This window comes from Pipistrellus hanaki (assembly GCF_964339955.1).
Source record: "Pipistrellus hanaki genome assembly, chromosome: 6".
NCBI classification, from domain to species: domain Eukaryota; kingdom Metazoa; phylum Chordata; class Mammalia; order Chiroptera; family Vespertilionidae; genus Pipistrellus; species Pipistrellus hanaki.
The window spans coordinates 99,279-119,759 of NC_140508.1; positions in this window are offsets into that span (position 1 = coordinate 99,279).

Consider the following 20,481-nt stretch of genomic DNA (forward strand, 5'->3'; position numbering starts at 1 on the left):
GGAGACTAGAGTGGTAAATGTGTGTTATATAAGGCAGAATACCATTGAAATAGAGACAGAAACACGTTCGGCAGCTTTGGAAAGCCTTCCACTTCACTGAAATGTAGTACTACACTCTATAACACATTTGAGAGACAATGTTCCCGAGCTGCCTCAGTTCATAACAGTGTGTAGGAAGTTGTTTGATAAAGTGGGCAAAGCTTATACTTGGGCCAGAAGGCAGAATATAGGAAAGTACATGAAAACATGAATAATTCAGTGAAAATGACTGTAAACAGATGAGAACTTGTTTTAGAACAGCTGAAAGATATTCTCCATGTCAGTTCTAAGTGTAGAAAAGGTAGCTAAGATAAGGGAAATCCTTAATTCCAGTTAAGATCACATGAAACAATGTATGAATCCTATATTCTTTACTTAAAGGAGACTAGAGTGGTAAATTTGTGTTATACAAGGCAGAATACCATTGAAATAGAGAAAGAAACACGTTCGGCAGCTTTGGAAAGCCTTACACTTCACTGAAATGTAGTACTACACTCTATAACACATTTGAGAGACAATATTCCCGAGCTGCCTCAGTATATAACAGTGTGTAGGAAGTTGTTTGATAAAGTGGGCAAAGCTTATACTTGGGCCAGAAGGCAGAATATAGGAAAGTACATGAAAACATGAATAATTCAGTGAAAATGACTGTAAACAGATGAGAACTTGTTTTAGAACAGCTGAAAGATATTCTCCATGTCAGTTCTTAGTGTAGAAAAGGTAGCTAAGATAAGGGAAATCCTTAATTCCAGTTAAGATCACATGAAACAATGTATGAATCCTATATTCTTTACTTAAAGGAGACTAGAGTGGTAAATGTGTGTTATACAAGGCAGAATACCATTGAAATAGAGAAAGAAACACGTTCGGCAGCTTTGGAAAGCCTTACACTTCACTGAAATGTAGTACTACACTCTATAACACAGTTGAGAGACAATGTTCCCGAGTTGCCTCAGTTCATAGCAGTGTGTAGGAAGTTGTTTGATAAAGTGGGCAAAGCTTATACTTGGGCCAGAAGGCAGAATATAGGAAAGTACATGAAAACATGAATAATTCAGTGAAAATGATTGTAAACAGATGAGAACTTGTTTTAGAACAGCTGAAAGATATTCTCCATGTCAGTTCTTAGTGTAGAAAAGGTAGCTAAGATAAGGGAAATCCTTAATTCGAGTTAAGATCACATGAAACACTGTATGAATCCTATATTCTTTACTTAAAGGAGACTAGAGTGGTAAATGTGTGTTATACAAGGCAGAATACCATTGAAATATAGAAAGAAACACGTTCGGCAGCTTTGTAAACCCTTACACTTCACTGAAATGTAGTACTACACTCTATAACACAGTTGAGAGACAATGTTCCCTAGCTGCCTCAGTTCATAACAGTGTGTAGGAAGTTGTTTGATAAAGTGGGCAAAGCTTATACTTGGGCCAGAAGGCAGAATATAGGAAACTACCTGAAAACATGAATAATTCAGTGAAAATGACTGTAAACAGATGAGAACTTGTTTTAGAAGAGCTGAAAGATATTCTCCAAGTCAGTTCTTAGTGTAGAAAAGGTAGCTAAGATAAGGGAAATCCTTAATTCGAGTTAAGATAACATCAAACACTGTATGAATCCTATATTCTTTACTTAAAGGAGACTAGAGTGGTAAATGTGTGTTATACAAGGCAGAATACCATTGAAATAGAGAAAGAAACACGTTCGGCAGCTTTGGAAAGCCTTACACTTCACTGAAATGTAGTACTACACTCTATAACACAGTTGAGAGACAATGATCCCGAGCTGCCTCAGTTCATAACAGTGTGTAGGAAGTTGTTTGATAAAGTGGGCAAAGCTTATACTTGGGCCAGAAGGCAGAATATAGGAAAGTATATGAAAACATGAATAATTCAGTGAAAATGACTGTAAACAGATGAGAACTTGTTTTAGAACAGCTGAAAGATATTCTCCAAGTCAGTTCTTAGTGTAGAAAAGGTAGCTAAGATAAGGGAAATCCTTAATTCCAGTTAAGATCACATGAAACACTGTATGAATCCTATATTCTTTACTTTAAGGAGACTAGAGTGGTAAATGTGTGTTATACAAGGCAGAATACCATTGAAATAGAGAAAGAAACATGTTCGGCAGCTTTGGAAAGCCTTACACTTCACTGAAATGTAGTACTACACTCTATAACACAGTTGAGAGACAATGTTCCCGAGCTGCCTCAGTTCATAACAGTGTGTAGGAAGGAGTTTGATAAAGTGGGCAAAGCTTATACTTGGGCCAGAAGGCAGAATATAGGAAACTACATGAAAACATGAATAATTCAGTGAAAATGACTGTAAACAGATAAGAACTTGTTTAGAACAGCTGAAAGATATTCTCCAAGTCAGTTCTTAGTGTAGAAAAGGTAGCTAAGATAAGGGAAATCCTTAATTCGAGTTAAGATAACATCAAACACTCTATGAATCCTATATTCATTACTTAAAGGAGACTAGAGTGGTAAATGTGTGTTATACAAGGCAGAATACCATTGAAATAGAGAAAGAAACACGTTCGGCAGCTTTGGAAAGGCTTACACTTCACTGAAATGTAGTACTACACTCTATAACACAGTTGAGAGACAATGATCCTGAGCTGCCTCAGTTCATAACAGTGTGTAGGAAGGAGTTTGATAAAGTGGGCAAAGCTTATACTTGGGCCAGAAGGCAGAATATAGGAAACTACATGAAAACATGAATAATTCAGTGAAAATGACTGTAAACAGATGAGAACTTGTTTAGAACAGCTGAAACAGATTCTCCAAGTCAGTTCTTAGTGTAGAAATGGTAGCTAAATCCGGAAAATTCTTAATTCCAGTTAAGATTACATGAAACACTGCATGAATCCTATATTCATTACTTAAAGGAGACTAGAGTGGTAAATGTGTGTTATATAAGGCAGAATACCATTGAAATAGAGACAGAAACACGTTCGGCAGCTTTGGAAATCCTTCCACTTCACTGAAATGTAGTACTACACTCTATAACACATTTGAGAGACAATGTTCCCGAGCTGCCTCAGTTCATAACAGTGTGTAGGTAGTTGTTTGATAAAGTGTGCAAAGCTTATACTTGGGCCAGAAGGCAGAATATAGGAAACTACATGAAAACATGAATAATTCAGTGAAAATGACTGTAAACTGATGAGAACTTGTTTTAGAACAGCTGAAAGATATTCTCCAAGTCAGTTCTTAGTGTAGAAAAGGTAGCTAAGATAAGGGAAATCCTTAATTCCAGTTAAGATCACATGAAACACTGTATGAATCCTATATTATTTACTTAAAGGAGACTAGAGTGGTAAATGTGTGTTATACAAGGCAGAATACCATTGAAATAGAGAAAGAAACACGTTCGGCAGCTTTAGAAAGCCTTACACTTCACTGAAATGTAGTACTACACTCTATAACACATTTGAGAGACAATATTCCCGAGCTGCCTCAGTTCATAACAGTGTGTAGGAAGTTGTTTGATAAAGTGGGCAAAGCTTATACTTGGGCCAGAAGGCAGAATATAGGAAAGTACATGAAAACATGAATAATTCAGTGAAAATGACTGTAAACAGATGAGAACTTGTTTTAGAACAGCTGAAAGATATTCTCCATGTCAGTTCTAAGTGTAGAAAAGGTAGCTAAGATAAGGGAAATCCTTAATTCCAGTTAAGATCACATGAAAAAATGTATGAATCCTATATTCTTTACTTAAAGGAGACTAGAGTGGTAAATGTGTGTTATACAAGGCAGAATACCATTGAAATAGAGAAAGAAACACGTTCGGCAGCTTTGGAAAGCCTTACACTTCACTGAAATGTAGTACTACACTCTATAACACATTTGAGAGACAATATTCCCGAGCTGCCTCAGTATATAACAGTGTGTAGGAAGTTGTTTGATAAAGTGGGCAAAGCTTATACTTGGGCCAGAAGGCAGAATATAGGAAAGTACATGAAAACATGAATAATTCAGTGAAAATGACTGTAAACAGATGAGAACTTGTTTTAGAACAGCTGAAAGATATTCTCCATGTCAGTTCTTAGTGTAGAAAAGGTAGCTAAGATAAGGGAAATCCTTAATTCCAGTTAAGATCACATGAAACAATGTATGAATCCTATATTCTTTACTTAAAGGAGACTGGAGTGGTAAATGTGTGTTATACAAGGCAGAATACCATTGAAATAGAGAAAGAAACACGTTCGGCAGCTTTGGAAAGCCTTACACTTCACTGAAATGTAGTACTACACTCTATAACACAGTTGAGAGACAATGTTCCCGAGTTGCCTCAGTTCATAGCAGTGTGTAGGAAGTTGTTTGATAAAGTGGGCAAAGCTTATACTTGGGCCAGAAGGCAGAATATAGGAAAGTACATGAAAACATGAATAATTCAGTGAAAATGATTGTAAACAGATGAGAACTTGTTTTAGAACAGCTGAAAGATATTCTCCATGTCAGTTCTTAGTGTAGAAAAGGTACCTAAGATAAGGGAAATCCTTAATTCGAGTTAAGATCACATGAAACACTGTATGAATCCTATATTCTTTACTTAAAGGAGACTAGAGTGGTAAATGTGTGTTATACAAGGCAGAATACCATTGAAATATAGAAAGAAACACGTTCGGCAGCTTTGTAAACCCTTACACTTCACTGAAATGTAGTACTACACTCTATAACACAGTTGAGAGACAATGTTCCCTAGCTGCCTCAGTTCATAACAGTGTGTAGGAAGTTGTTTGATAAAGTGGGCAAAGCTTATACTTGGGCCAGAAGGCAGAATATAGGAAACTACCTGAAAACATGAATAATTCAGTGAAAATGACTGTAAACAGATGAGAACTTGTTTTAGAAGAGCTGAAAGATATTCTCCAAGTCAGTTCTTAGTGTAGAAAAGGTAGCTAAGATAAGGGAAATCCTTAATTCGAGTTAAGATAACATCAAACACTGTATGAATCCTATATTCTTTACTTAAAGGAGACTAGAGTGGTAAATGTGTGTTATACAAGGCAGAATACCATTGAAATAGAAAAAGAAACAGGTTCGGCAGCTTTGGAAAGCCTTACACTTCACTGAAATGTAGTACTACACTCTATAACACAGTTGAGAGACAATGATCCCGAGCTGCCTCAGTTCATAACAGTGTGTAGGAAGTTGTTTGATAAAGTGGGCAAAGCTTATACTTGGGCCAGAAGGCAGAATATAGGAAAGTACATGAAAACATGAATAATTCAGTGAAAATGACTGTAAACAGATAAGAACTTGTTTAGAACAGCTGAAAGATATTCTCCAAGTCAGTTCTTAGTGTAGAAAAGGTAGCTAAGATAAGGGAAATCCTTAATTCCAGTTAAGATCACATGAAACACTGTATGAATCCTATATTATTTACTTAAAGGAGACTAGAGTGGTAAATGTGTGTTATACAAGGCAGAATACCATTGAAATAGAGAAAGAAACACGTTCGGCAGCTTTAGAAAGCCTTACACTTCACTGAAATGTAGTACTACACTCTATAACACATTTGAGAGACAATATTCCCGAGCTGCCTCAGTTCATAACAGTGTGTAGGAAGTTGTTTGATAAAGTGGGCAAAGCTTATACTTGGGCCAGAAGGCAGAATATAGGAAAGTACATGAAAACATGAATAATTCAGTGAAAATGACTGTAAACAGATGAGAACTTGTTTTAGAACAGCTGAAAGATATTCTCCATGTCAGTTCTAAGTGTAGAAAAGGTAGCTAAGATAAGGGAAATCCTTAATTCCAGTTAAGATCACATGAAAAAATGTATGAATCCTATATTCTTTACTTAAAGGAGACTAGAGTGGTAAATGTGTGTTATACAAGGCAGAATACCATTGAAATAGAGAAAGAAACACGTTCGGCAGCTTTGGAAAGCCTTACACTTCACTGAAATGTAGTACTACACTCTATAACACATTTGAGAGACAATATTCCCGAGCTGCCTCAGTATATAACAGTGTGTAGGAAGTTGTTTGATAAAGTGGGCAAAGCTTATACTTGGGCCAGAAGGCAGAATATAGGAAAGTACATGAAAACATGAATAATTCAGTGAAAATGACTGTAAACAGATGAGAACTTGTTTTAGAACAGCTGAAAGATATTCTCCATGTCAGTTCTTAGTGTAGAAAAGGTAGCTAAGATAAGGGAAATCCTTAATTCCAGTTAAGATCACATGAAACAATGTATGAATCCTATATTCTTTACTTAAAGGAGACTGGAGTGGTAAATGTGTGTTATACAAGGCAGAATACCATTGAAATAGAGAAAGAAACACGTTCGGCAGCTTTGGAAAGCCTTACACTTCACTGAAATGTAGTACTACACTCTATAACACAGTTGAGAGACAATGTTCCCGAGTTGCCTCAGTTCATAGCAGTGTGTAGGAAGTTGTTTGATAAAGTGGGCAAAGCTTATACTTGGGCCAGAAGGCAGAATATAGGAAAGTACATGAAAACATGAATAATTCAGTGAAAATGATTGTAAACAGATGAGAACTTGTTTTAGAACAGCTGAAAGATATTCTCCATGTCAGTTCTTAGTGTAGAAAAGGTACCTAAGATAAGGGAAATCCTTAATTCGAGTTAAGATCACATGAAACACTGTATGAATCCTATATTCTTTACTTAAAGGAGACTAGAGTGGTAAATGTGTGTTATACAAGGCAGAATACCATTGAAATATAGAAAGAAACACGTTCGGCAGCTTTGTAAACCCTTACACTTCACTGAAATGTAGTACTACACTCTATAACACAGTTGAGAGACAATGTTCCCTAGCTGCCTCAGTTCATAACAGTGTGTAGGAAGTTGTTTGATAAAGTGGGCAAAGCTTATACTTGGGCCAGAAGGCAGAATATAGGAAACTACCTGAAAACATGAATAATTCAGTGAAAATGACTGTAAACAGATGAGAACTTGTTTTAGAAGAGCTGAAAGATATTCTCCAAGTCAGTTCTTAGTGTAGAAAAGGTAGCTAAGATAAGGGAAATCCTTAATTCGAGTTAAGATAACATCAAACACTGTATGAATCCTATATTCTTTACTTAAAGGAGACTAGAGTGGTAAATGTGTGTTATACAAGGCAGAATACCATTGAAATAGAAAAAGAAACAGGTTCGGCAGCTTTGGAAAGCCTTACACTTCACTGAAATGTAGTACTACACTCTATAACACAGTTGAGAGACAATGATCCCGAGCTGCCTCAGTTCATAACAGTGTGTAGGAAGTTGTTTGATAAAGTGGGCTAAGCTTATACTTGGGCCAGAAGGCAGAATATAGGAAAGTACATGAAAACATGAATAATTCAGTGAAAATGACTGTAAACAGATAAGAACTTGTTTAGAACAGCTGAAAGATATTCTCCAAGTCAGTTCTTAGTGTAGAAAAGGTAGCTAAGATAAGGGAAATCCTTAATTCGAGTTAAGATAACATCAAAAACTCTATGAATCCTATATTCATTACTTAAAGGAGACTAGAGTGGTAAATGTGTGTTATACAAGGCAGAATACCATTGAAATAGAGAAAGAAACATGTTCGGCAGCTTTGGAAACCCTTACACTTCACTGAAATGTAGTACTACACTCTATAACACAGTTGAGAGACAATGTTCCCTAGCTGCCTCAGTTCATAACAGTGTGTAGGAAGTTGTTTGATAAAGAGGGCAAAGCTTATACTTGGGCCAGAAGGCAGAATATAGGAAACTACATGAAAACATGAATAATGCAGTGAAAATGACTGTAAACAGATGAGAACTTGTTTTAGAAGAGCTGAAAGATATTCTCCAAGTCAGTTCTTAATGTAGAAAAGGTAGCTAAGATAAGGGAAATCCTTAATTCGAGTTAAGATAACATCAAACACTGTATGAATCCTATATTCTTTACTTAAAGGAGACTAGAGTGGTAAATGTGTGTTATACAAGGCAGAATACCATTGAAATAGAGAAAGAAACACGTTCGGAAGCTTTGGAAAGCCTTAAACTTCACTGAAATGTAGTACTACACTCTATAACACAGTTGAGAGACAATGATCCCGAGCTGCCTCAGTTCATAACAGTGTGTAGGAAGGAGTTTGATAAAGTGGGCAAAGCTTATACTTGGGCCAGAAGGCAGAATATAGGAAACTACATGAAAACATGAATAATTCAGTGAAAATGACTGTAAACAGATGAGAACTTGTTTAGAACAGCTGAAACAGATTCTCCAAGTCAGTTCTTAGTGTAGAAATGGTAGCTAAATCCTGAAAATCCTTAATTCCAGTTAAGATTACATGAAACACTGCATGAATCCTATATTCATTACTTAAAGGAGACTAGAGTGGTAAATGTGTGTTATATAAGGCAGAATACCATTGAAATAGAGACAGAAACACGTTCGGCAGCTTTGGAAAGCCTTCCACTTCACTGAAATGTAGTACTACACTCTATAACACATTTGAGAGACAATGTTCCCGAGCTGCCTCAGTTCATAACAGTGTGTAGGAAGTTGTTTGATAAAGTGGGCAAAGCTTATACTTGGGCCAGAAGGCAGAATATAGGAAACTACATGAAAACATGAATAATTCAGTGAAAATGACTGTAAACAGATGAGAACTTGTTTAGAACAGCTGAAACCGATTCTCCAAGTCAGTTCTTAGTGTAGAAATGGTAGCTAAATCCGGAAAATCCTTAATTCCAGTTAAGATTACATGAAACACTGCATGAATCCTATATTCATTACTTAAAGGAGACTAGAGTGTTAAATGTGTGTTATATAAGGCAGAATACCATTGAAATAGAGACAGAAACACGTTCGGCAGCTTTGGAAAGCCTTCCACTTCACTGAAATGTAGTACTACACTCTATAACACATTTGAGAGACAATGTTCCCGAGCTGCCTCAGTTCATAACAGTGTGTAGGAAGTTGTTTGATAAAGTGGGCAAAGCTTATACTTGGGCCAGAAGGCGGAATATAGGAAACTACATGAAAACATGAATAATTCAGTGAAAATGACTGTAAACAGATGAGAACTTGTTTTAGAACAGCTGAAAGATATTCTCCAAGTCAGTTCTTAGTGTAGAAAAGGTAGCTAAGATAAGGGAAATCCTTAATTCCAGTTAAGATCACATGAAACACTGTATGAATCCTATATTCTTTACTTAAAGGAGACTAGAGTGGTAAATGTGTGTTATACAAGGCAGAATACCATTGAAATAGAGAAAGAAACACGTTCGGCAGCTTTAGAAAGCCTTACACTTCACTGAAATGTAGTACTACACTCTATAACACATTTGAGAGACAATATTCCCGAGCTGCCTCAGTTCATAACAGTGTGTAGGAAGTTGTTTGATAAAGTGGGCAAAGCTTATACTTGGGCCAGAAGGCAGAATATAGGAAAGTACATGAAAACATGAATAATTCAGTGAAAATGACTGTAAACAGATGAGAACTTGTTTTAGAACAGCTGAAAGATATTCTCCATGTCAGTTCTTAGTGTAGAAAAGGTAGCTAAGATAAGGGAAATCCTTAATTCCAGTTAAGATCACATGAAACAATGTATGAATCCTATATTCATTACTTAAAGGAGACTAGATTGGTAAATGTGTGTTATACAAGGCAGAATACCATTGAAGTAGAGAAAGAAACACATTCGGCAGCTTTGGAAAGCCTTACACTTCACTGAAATGTAGTACTACACTCTATAACACAGTTGAGAGACAATGTTCCCGAGCTGCCTCAGTTCATAACAGTGTGTTGGAAGTTGTTTGATAAAGTGGGCAAAGCTTATACTTGGGCCAGAAGGCAGAATATAGGAAAGTACATGAAAACATGAATAATTCAGTGAAAACGACTGTAAACAGATGAGAACTTGTTTTAGAACAGCTGAAAGATATTCTCCAAGTCAGTTCTCAGTGTAGAAAAGGTAGCTAAGATAAGGGAAATCCTTAATTCCAGTTAAGAACACATGAAACACTGTATGAATCCTATATTCTTTACTTAAAGGAGACTAGAGTGGTAAATGTGTGTTATACAAGGGAGAATACCATTGAAATAGAGAAAGAAACACGTTCGGCAGCTTTGGAAACCCTTACACTTCACTGAAATGTAGTACTACACTCTATAACACAGTTGAGAGACAATGTTCCCTAGCTGCCTCAGTTCATAACAGTGTGTAGGAAGTTGTTTGATAAAGTGGGCAAAGCTTATACTTGGGCCAGAAGGCAGAATATAGGAAACTACATGAAAACATGAATAATTCAGTGAAAATGACTGTAAACAGATGAGAACTTGTTTTAGAACAGCTGAAAGATATTCTCCAAGTCAGTTCTTAGTGTAGAAAAGGTAGCTAAGATAAGGGAAATCCTTAATTCCAGTTAAGATCACATGAAACACTGTATGAATCCTATATTCTTTACTTAAAGGAGACTAGAGTGGTATATGTGTGTTATACAAGGCAGAATACCATTGAAATAGAGAAAGAAACACGTTCGGCAGCTTTGGAAAGCCTTATCCTTCACTGAAATGTAGTACTACACTCTATAACACATTTGAGAGACAATATTCCCGAGCTGCCTCAGTTCATAACAGTGTGTAGGAAGTTGTTTGATAAAGTGGGCAAAGCTTATACTTTGGCCAGAAGGCAGAATATAGGAAAGTACATGAAAACATGAATAATTCAGTAAAAATGACTGTAAACAGATGAGAACTTGTTTTAGAACAGCTGAAAGATATTCTCCATGTCAGTTCTTAGTGTAGAAAAGGTAGCTAAGATAAGGGAAATCCTTAATTCCAGTTAAGATCACATGAAACACTGTATGAATCCTATATTCTTTACTTAAAGGAGACTAGAGTGGTAAATGTGTGTTATACAAGGGAGAATACCATTGAAATAGAGAAAGAAACACGTTCGGCAGCTTTGGAAACCCTTACACTTCACTGAAATGTAGTACTACACTCTATAACACAGTTGAGAGACAATGTTCCCTAGCTGCCTCAGTTCATAACAGTGTGTAGGAAGTTGTTTGATAAAGTGGGCAAAGCTTATACTTGGGCCAGAAGGCAGAATATAGGAAACTACATGAAAACATGAATAATTCAATGAAAATGACTGTAAACAGATGAGAACTTGTTTTAGAACAGCTGAAAGATATTCTCCAAGTCAGTTCTCAGTGTAGAAAAGGTAGCTAAGATAAGGGAAATCCTTAATTCCAGTTAAGATCACCTGAAACACTGTATGAATCCTATATTCATTACTTAAAGGAGACTAGAGTGGTAAATGTGTGTTATGCAAGGCCGAATACCATTGAAATAGAGAAAGAAACACGTTCGGCAGCTTTGGAAAGCCTTACACTTCACTGAAATGTACTACTACACTCTATAACACAGTTGAGAGACAATGTTCCCGAGCTGTCTCAGTTCATAACAGTTTGTAGGAAGTTGTTTGATAAAGTGGGCAAAGTTTATACTTGGACCAGAAGGCAGAATATAGGAAACTACATGAAAACATGAATAATTCAGTGAAAATGACTGTAAACAGATGAGAACTTGTTTAGAACAGCTGAAAGAGAATCTCCAAGTCAGTTCTTAGTGTAGAAAAGGTAGCTAAGATAAGGGAAATCTTTAAATCGAGTTAAGATAACATCAAACACTCTATGAATCCTATATTCATTACTTAAAGGAGACTAGAGTGGTAAATGTGTGTTATACAAGGCAGAATACCATTGAAATAGAGAAAGAAACACGTTCGGCAGCTTTGGAAAGCCTTACACTTCACTGAAATGTAGTACTACACTCTATAACACAGTTGAGAGACAATGTTCCCGAGCTGCCTCAGTTCATAACAGTGTGTAGGAAGGAGTTTGATAAAGTGGGCAAAGCTTATACTTGGGCCAGAAGGCAGAATATAGGAAACTACATGAAAACATGAATAATTCAGTGAAAATGACTGTAAACAGATGAGAACTTGTTTAGAACATCTGAAAGAGAATCTCCAAGTCAGTTCTTAGTGTAGAAAAGGTAGCTAAGATAAGGGAAATCCTTAATTCGAGTTAAGATAACATCAAACACTGTATGAATCATATATTCTTTACTTAAAGGAGACTAGAGTGGTAAATGTGTGTTATACAAGGCAGAATACCATTGAAATAGAGAAAGAAACACGTTCAGCAGCTTTGGAAAGCCTTACACTTCACTGAAATGTAGTACTACACTGTATAACACAGGTGAGAGACAATGATCCCGAGCTGCCTCAGTTCATAACAGTGTGTAGGAAGGAGTTTGATAAAGTGGGCAAAGCTTGTACTTGGGCCAGAAGGCAGAATATAGGAAACTACATGAAAACATGAATAATTCAGTGAAAATGACTGTAAACAGATGAGAACTTGTTTAGAACAGCTGAAACAGATTCTCCAAGTCAATTCTTAGTGTAGAAATGGTAGCTAAATCCGGAAAATCCTTAATTCCAGTTAAGATTACCTGAAACACTGTATGAATCCTATATTCATTACTTAAAGGAGACTAGAGTGGTAAATGTGTGTTATATAAGGCAGAATACCATTGAAATAGAGACAGAAACACATTCGGGAGCTTTGGAAAGCCTTACACTTCACTGAAATGTAGTACTACACTCTATAACACATTTGAGAGACAATGTTCCGGAGCTGCCTCAGTTCATAACAGTGTGTAGGAAGTTGTTTGATAAAGTGGGCAAAGCTTATACTTGGGACAGAAGGCAGAATATAGGAAAATACATGAAAACATGAATAATTCAGTGAAAATGACTGTAAACAGATGAGAACTTGTTTTAGAACAGCTGAAAGTTATTCTCCAAGTCAGTTCTTAGTGTAGAAAAGGTAGCTAAGATAAGGGAAATCCTTAATTCCAGTTAAGATCACATGAAACTCTGTATGAATCCTATATTCTTTACTTAAAGGAGACTAGGGTGGTAAATGTGTGTTATACAAGGCAGAATACCATTGAAATAGAGAAAGAAATATGTTCGGCAGCTTTGGAAAGCCTTACACTTCACTGAAATGTAGTACTACACTCTATAACACAGTTGAGAGACAATGTTCCCGAGCTGCCTCAGTTCATAACAGTGTGTAGGAAGGAGTTTGATAAAGTGGGCAAAGCTTATACTTGGGCCAGAAGGCAGAATATAGGAAACTACATGAAAACATGAATAATTCAGTGAAAATGACTGTAAACAGATGAGAACTTGTTTAGAACATCTGACAGAGAATCTCCAAGTCAGTTCTTAGTGTAGAAAAGGTAGCTAAGATCCGGGAAATCCTTAATTCGAGTTAAGATCACATCAAACACTCTATGAATCCTATATTCATTACTTAAAGGAGACTAGAGTGGTAAATGTGTGTTATGCAAGGCAGAATACCATTGAAATAGAGAAAGAAACACGTTCGGCAGCTTTGGAAAACCTTACACTTCACTGAAATGTAGTACTACACTCTATAACACAGTTGAGAGACAATGTTCCCTAGCTGCCTCAGTTCATAACAGTTTGTAGGAAGTTGTTTGATAAAGTGGGCAAAGCTTATACTTGGGCCAGAAGGCAGAATATAGGAAACTACATGAAAACATGAATAATTCAGTGAAAATGACTGTAAACAGATGAGAACTTGTTTTAGAACAGCTGAAAGATATTCTCCAAGTCAGTTCTTAGTGTAGAAAAGGTAGCTAAGATAAGGGAAATCCTTAATTCGAGTTAAGATAACATCAAACACTGTATGAATCCTATATTCTTTACTTAAAGGAGACTAGAGTGGTAAATGTGTGTTATGCAAGGCAGAATACCATTGAAATAGAGAAAGAAACACGTTCAGCAGCTTTGGAAAGCCTTACACTTCACTGAAATGTAGTACTACACTCTATAACACATTTGAGAGACAATGTTCCCGAGCTGCCTCAGTTCATAACAGTGTGTAGGAAGTTGTTTGATAAAGTGGGCAAAGCTTATACTTGGGCCAGAAGGCGGAATATAGGAAACTACATGAAAACATGAATAATTCAGTGAAAATGACTGTAAACAGATGAGAACTTGTTTTAGAACAGCTGAAAGATATTCTCCAAGTCAGTTCTTAGTGTAGAAAAGGTAGCTAAGATAAGGGAAATCCTTAATTCCAGTTAAGATCACATGAAACACTGTATGAATCCTATATTCTTTACTTAAAGGAGACTAGAGTGGTAAATGTGTGTTATACAAGGCAGAATACCATTGAAATAGAGAAAGAAACACGTTCGGCAGCTTTAGAAAGCCTTACACTTCACTGAAATGTAGTACTACACTCTATAACACATTTGAGAGACAATATTCCCGAGCTGCCTCAGTTCATAACAGTGTGTAGGAAGTTGTTTGATAAAGTGGGCAAAGCTTATACTTGGGCCAGAAGGCAGAATATAGGAAAGTACATGAAAACATGAATAATTCAGTGAAAATGACTGTAAACAGATGAGAACTTGTTTTAGAACAGCTGAAAGATATTCTCCATGTCAGTTCTTAGTGTAGAAAAGGTAGCTAAGATAAGGGAAATCCTTAATTCCAGTTAAGATCACATGAAACAATGTATGAATCCTATATTCATTACTTAAAGGAGACTAGATTGGTAAATGTGTGTTATACAAGGCAGAATACCATTGAAGTAGAGAAAGAAACACATTCGGCAGCTTTGGAAAGCCTTACACTTCACTGAAATGTAGTACTACACTCTATAACACAGTTGAGAGACAATGTTCCCGAGCTGCCTCAGTTCATAACAGTGTGTTGGAAGTTGTTTGATAAAGTGGGCAAAGCTTATACTTGGGCCAGAAGGCAGAATATAGGAAAGTACATGAAAACATGAATAATTCAGTGAAAACGACTGTAAACAGATGAGAACTTGTTTTAGAACAGCTGAAAGATATTCTCCAAGTCAGTTCTCAGTGTAGAAAAGGTAGCTAAGATAAGGGAAATCCTTAATTCCAGTTAAGAACACATGAAACACTGTATGAATCCTATATTCTTTACTTAAAGGAGACTAGAGTGGTAAATGTGTGTTAAACAAGGGAGAATACCATTGAAATAGAGAAAGAAACACGTTCGGCAGCTTTGGAAACCCTTACACTTCACTGAAATGTAGTACTACACTCTATAACACAGTTGAGAGACAATGTTCCCTAGCTGCCTCAGTTCATAACAGTGTGTAGGAAGTTGTTTGATAAAGTGGGCAAAGCTTATACTTGGGCCAGAAGGCAGAATATAGGAAACTACATGAAAACATGAATAATTCAGTGAAAATGACTGTAAACAGATGAGAACTTGTTTTAGAACAGCTGAAAGATATTCTCCAAGTCAGTTCTTAGTGTAGAAAAGGTAGCTAAGATAAGGGAAATCCTTAATTCCAGTTAAGATCACATGAAACACTGTATGAATCCTATATTCTTTACTTAAAGGAGACTAGAGTGGTATATGTGTGTTATACAAGGCAGAATACCATTGAAATAGAGAAAGAAACACGTTCGGCAGCTTTGGAAAGCCTTACCCTTCACTGAAATGTAGTACTACACTCTATAACACATTTGAGAGACAATATTCCCGAGCTGCCTCAGTTCATAACAGTGTGTAGGAAGTTGTTTGATAAAGTGGGCAAAGCTTATACTTTGGCCAGAAGGCAGAATATAGGAAAGTACATGAAAACATGAATAATTCAGTAAAAATGACTGTAAACAGATGAGAACTTGTTTTAGAACAGCTGAAAGATATTCTCCATGTCAGTTCTTAGTGTAGAAAAGGTAGCTAAGATAAGGGAAATCCTTAATTCCAGTTAAGATCACATGAAACACTGTATGAATCCTATATTCTTTACTTAAAGGAGACTAGAGTGGTAAATGTGTGTTATACAAGGGAGAATACCATTGAAATAGAGAAAGAAACACGTTCGGCAGCTTTGGAAACCCTTACACTTCACTGAAATGTAGTACTACACTCTATAACACAGTTGAGAGACAATGTTCCCTAGCTGCCTCAGTTCATAACAGTGTGTAGGAAGTTGTTTGATAAAGTGGGCAAAGCTTATACTTGGGCCAGAAGGCAGAATATAGGAAACTACATGAAAACATGAATAATTCAATGAAAATGACTGTAAACAGATGAGAACTTGTTTTAGAACAGCTGAAAGATATTCTCCAAGTCAGTTCTCAGTGTAGAAAAGGTAGCTAAGATAAGGGAAATCCTTAATTCCAGTTAAGATCACCTGAAACACTGTATGAATCCTATATTCATTACTTAAAGGAGACTAGAGTGGTAAATGTGTGTTATGCAAGGCCGAATACCATTGAAATAGAGAAAGAAACACGTTCGGCAGCTTTGGAAAGCCTTACACTTCACTGAAATGTACTACTACACTCTATAACACAGTTGAGAGACAATGTTCCCGAGCTGTCTCAGTTCATAACAGTTTGTAGGAAGTTGTTTGATAAAGTGGGCAAAGTTTATACTTGGACCAGAAGGCAGAATATAGGAAACTACATGAAAACATGAATAATTCAGTGAAAATGACTGTAAACAGATGAGAACTTGTTTAGAACAGCTGAAAGAGAATCTCCAAGTCAGTTCTTAGTGTAGAAAAGGTAGCTAAGATAAGGGAAATCTTTAAATCGAGTTAAGATAACATCAAACACTCTATGAATCCTATATTCATTACTTAAAGGAGACTAGAGTGGTAAATGTGTGTTATACAAGGCAGAATACCATTGAAATAGAGAAAGAAACATGTTCGGCAGCTTTGGAAAGCCTTACACTTCACTGAAATGTAGTACTACACTCTATAACACAGTTGAGAGCCAATGTTCCCGAGCTGCCTCAGTTCATAACAGTGTGTAGGAAGGAGTTTGATAAAGTGGAAAAGCTTATACTTGGGCCAGAAGGCAGAATATAGGAAACTACATGAAAACATGAATAATTCAGTGAAAATGACTGTAAACAGATGAGAATTGTTTAGAACAGCTGAAAGAGAATCTCCAAGTCAGTTCTTAGTGTAGAAAAGGTAGCTAAGATAAGGGAAATCCTTAATTCGAGTTAAGATAACATCAAACACTCTATGAATCCTATAGTCTTTACTTAAAGGAGACTAGAGTGGTAAATGTGTGTTATACAAGGCAGAATACCATTGAAATAGAGAAAGGAACACGTTCGGCAGCTTTGGAAACCCTTACACTTCACTGAAATGTAGTACTACACTCTATAACACAGTTGAGAGACAATGTTCCCTAGCTGCCTCAGTTCATAACAGTGTGTAGGAAGTTGTTTGATAAAGTGGGCAAAGCTTATACTTGGGCCAGAAGGCAGAATATAGGAAAGTACATGAAAACATGAATAATTCAGTGAAAACGACTGTAAACAGATGAGAACTTGTTTTAGAACAGCTGAAAGATATTCTCCAAGTCAGTTCTCAGTGTAGAAAAGGTAGCTAAGATAAGGGAAATCCTTAATTCCAGTTAAGAACACATGAAACACTGTATGAATCCTATATTCTTTACTTAAAGGAGACTAGAGTGGTAAATGTGTGTTAAACAAGGGAGAATACCATTGAAATAGAGAAAGAAACACGTTCGGCAGCTTTGGAAACCCTTACACTTCACTGAAATGTAGTACTACACTCTATAACACAGTTGAGAGACAATGTTCCCTAGCTGCCTCAGTTCATAACAGTGTGTAGGAAGTTGTTTGATAAAGTGGGCAAAGCTTATACTTGGGCCAGAAGGCAGAATATAGGAAACTACATGAAAACATGAATAATTCAGTGAAAATGACTGTAAACAGATGAGAACTTGTTTTAGAACAGCTGAAAGATATTCTCCATGTCAGTTCTTAGTGTAGAAAAGGTAGCTAAGATAAGGGAAATCCTTAATTCCAGTTAAGATCACATGAAACACTGTATGAATCCTATATTCTTTACTTAAAGGAGACTAGAGTGGTAAATGTGTGTTATACAAGGGAGAATACCATTGAAATAGAGAAAGAAACACGTTCGGCAGCTTTGGAAACCCTTACACTTCACTGAAATGTAGTACTACACTCTATAACACAGTTGAGAGACAATGTTCCCTAGCTGCCTCAGTTCATAACAGTGTGTAGGAAGTTGTTTGATAAAGTGGGCAAAGCTTATACTTGGGCCAGAAGGCAGAATATAGGAAACTACATGAAAACATGAATAATTCAATGAAAATGACTGTAAACAGATGAGAACTTGTTTTAGAACAGCTGAAAGATATTCTCCAAGTCAGTTCTCAGTGTAGAAAAGGTAGCTAAGATAAGGGAAATCCTTAATTCCAGTTAAGATCACCTGAAACACTGTATGAATCCTATATTCATTACTTAAAGGAGACTAGAGTGGTAAATGTGTGTTATGCAAGGCCGAATACCATTGAAATAGAGAAAGAAACACGTTCGGCAGCTTTGGAAAGCCTAACACTTCACTGAAATGTACTACTACACTCTATAACACAGTTGAGAGACAATGTTCCCGAGCTGTCTCAGTTCATAACAGTTTGTAGGAAGTTGTTTGATAAAGTGGGCAAAGTTTATACTTGGACCAGAAGGCAGAATATAGGAAACTACATGAAAACATGAATAATTCAGTGAAAATGACTGTAAACAGATGAGAACTTGTTTAGAACAGCTGAAAGAGAATCTCCAAGTCAGTTCTTAGTGTAGAAAAGGTAGCTAAGATAAGGGAAATCTTTAAATCGAGTTAAGATAACATCAAACACTCTATGAATCCTATATTCATTACTTAAAGGAGACTAGAGTGGTAAATGTGTGTTATACAAGGCAGAATACCATTGAAATAGAGAAAGAAACATGTTCGGCAGCTTTGGAAAGCCTTACACTTCACTGAAATGTAGTACTACACTCTATAACACAGTTGAGAGCCAATGTTCCCGAGCTGCCTCAGTTCATAACAGTGTGTAGGAAGGAGTTTGATAAAGTGGAAAAGCTTATACTTGGGCCAGAAGGCAGAATATAGGAAACTACATGAAAACATGAATAATTCAGTGAAAATGACTGTAAACAGATGAGAATTGTTTAGAACAGCTGAAAGAGAATCTCCAAGTCAGTTCTTAGTGTAGAAAAGGTAGCTAAGATAAGGGAAATCCTTAATTCGAGTTAAGATAACATCAAACACTCTATGAATCCTATAGTCTTTACTTAAAGGAGACTAGAGTGGTAAATGTGTGTTATACAAGGCAGAATACCATTGAAATAGAGAAAGGAACACGTTCGGCAGCTTTGGAAACCCTTACACTTCACTGAAATGTAGTACTACACTCTATAACACAGTTGAGAGACAATGTTCCCTAGCTGCCTCAGTTCATAACAGTGTGTAGGAAGTTGTTTGATAAAGTGGGCAAAGCTTATACTTGGGCCAGAAGGCAGAATATAGGAAACTACCTGAAAACATGAATAATTCAGTGAAAATGACTGTAAACAGATGAGAACTTGTTTTAGAAGAGCTGAAAGATATTCTCCAAGTCAGTTCTTAGTATAGAAAAGGTAGCTAAGATAAGGGAAATCCTTAATTCGAGTTAAGATAACATCAAACACTGTATGAATCCTATATTCTTTACTTAAAGGAGACTAGAGTGGTAAATGTGTGTTATACAAGGCAGAATACCATTGAAATAGAGAAAGAAACACGTTCGGCAGCTTTGGAAAGCCTTACACTTCACTGAAATGTAGTACTACACTCTATTACACAGTTGAGAGACAATGATCCCGAGCTGCCTCAGTTCATAACAGTGTTTAGGAAGGAGTTTGATAAAGTGGGCAAAGCTTATACTTGGGCCAGAAGGCAGAATATAGGAAACTACATGAAAACATGAATAATTCAGTGAAAATGACTGTAAACAGATGAGAACTTGTTTAGAACAGCTGAAACAGATTCTCCAAGTCAGTTCTTAGTGTAGAAATGGTAGCTAAATCCGGAAAATCCTTAATTCCAGTTAAGATTACATGAAACACTGTATGAATCCTATATTCATTACTTAAAGGAGACTAGAGTGGTAAATGTGTGTTATATAAGGCAGAATACCATTGAAATAGAGACAGAAACACGTTCGGCAGCTTTGGAAAGCCTTCCACTTCACTGAAATGTAGTACTACACTCTATAACACATTTGAGAGACAATGTTCCCGTGCTGCCTCAGTTCTTAACAGTGTGTAGGAAGTTGTTTGATAAAGTGGGCAAAGCTTATACTTGGGCCAGAAGGCAGAATATAGGAAAGTACATGAAAACATGAATAATTCAGTGAAAATGACTGTAAACAGATGAGAACTTGTTTTAGAACAGCTGAAAGATATTCTCCATGTCAGTTCTTAGTGTAGAAAAGGTAGCTAAGATAAGGTAAATCCTTAATTCCAGTTAAGATCACATGAAACAATG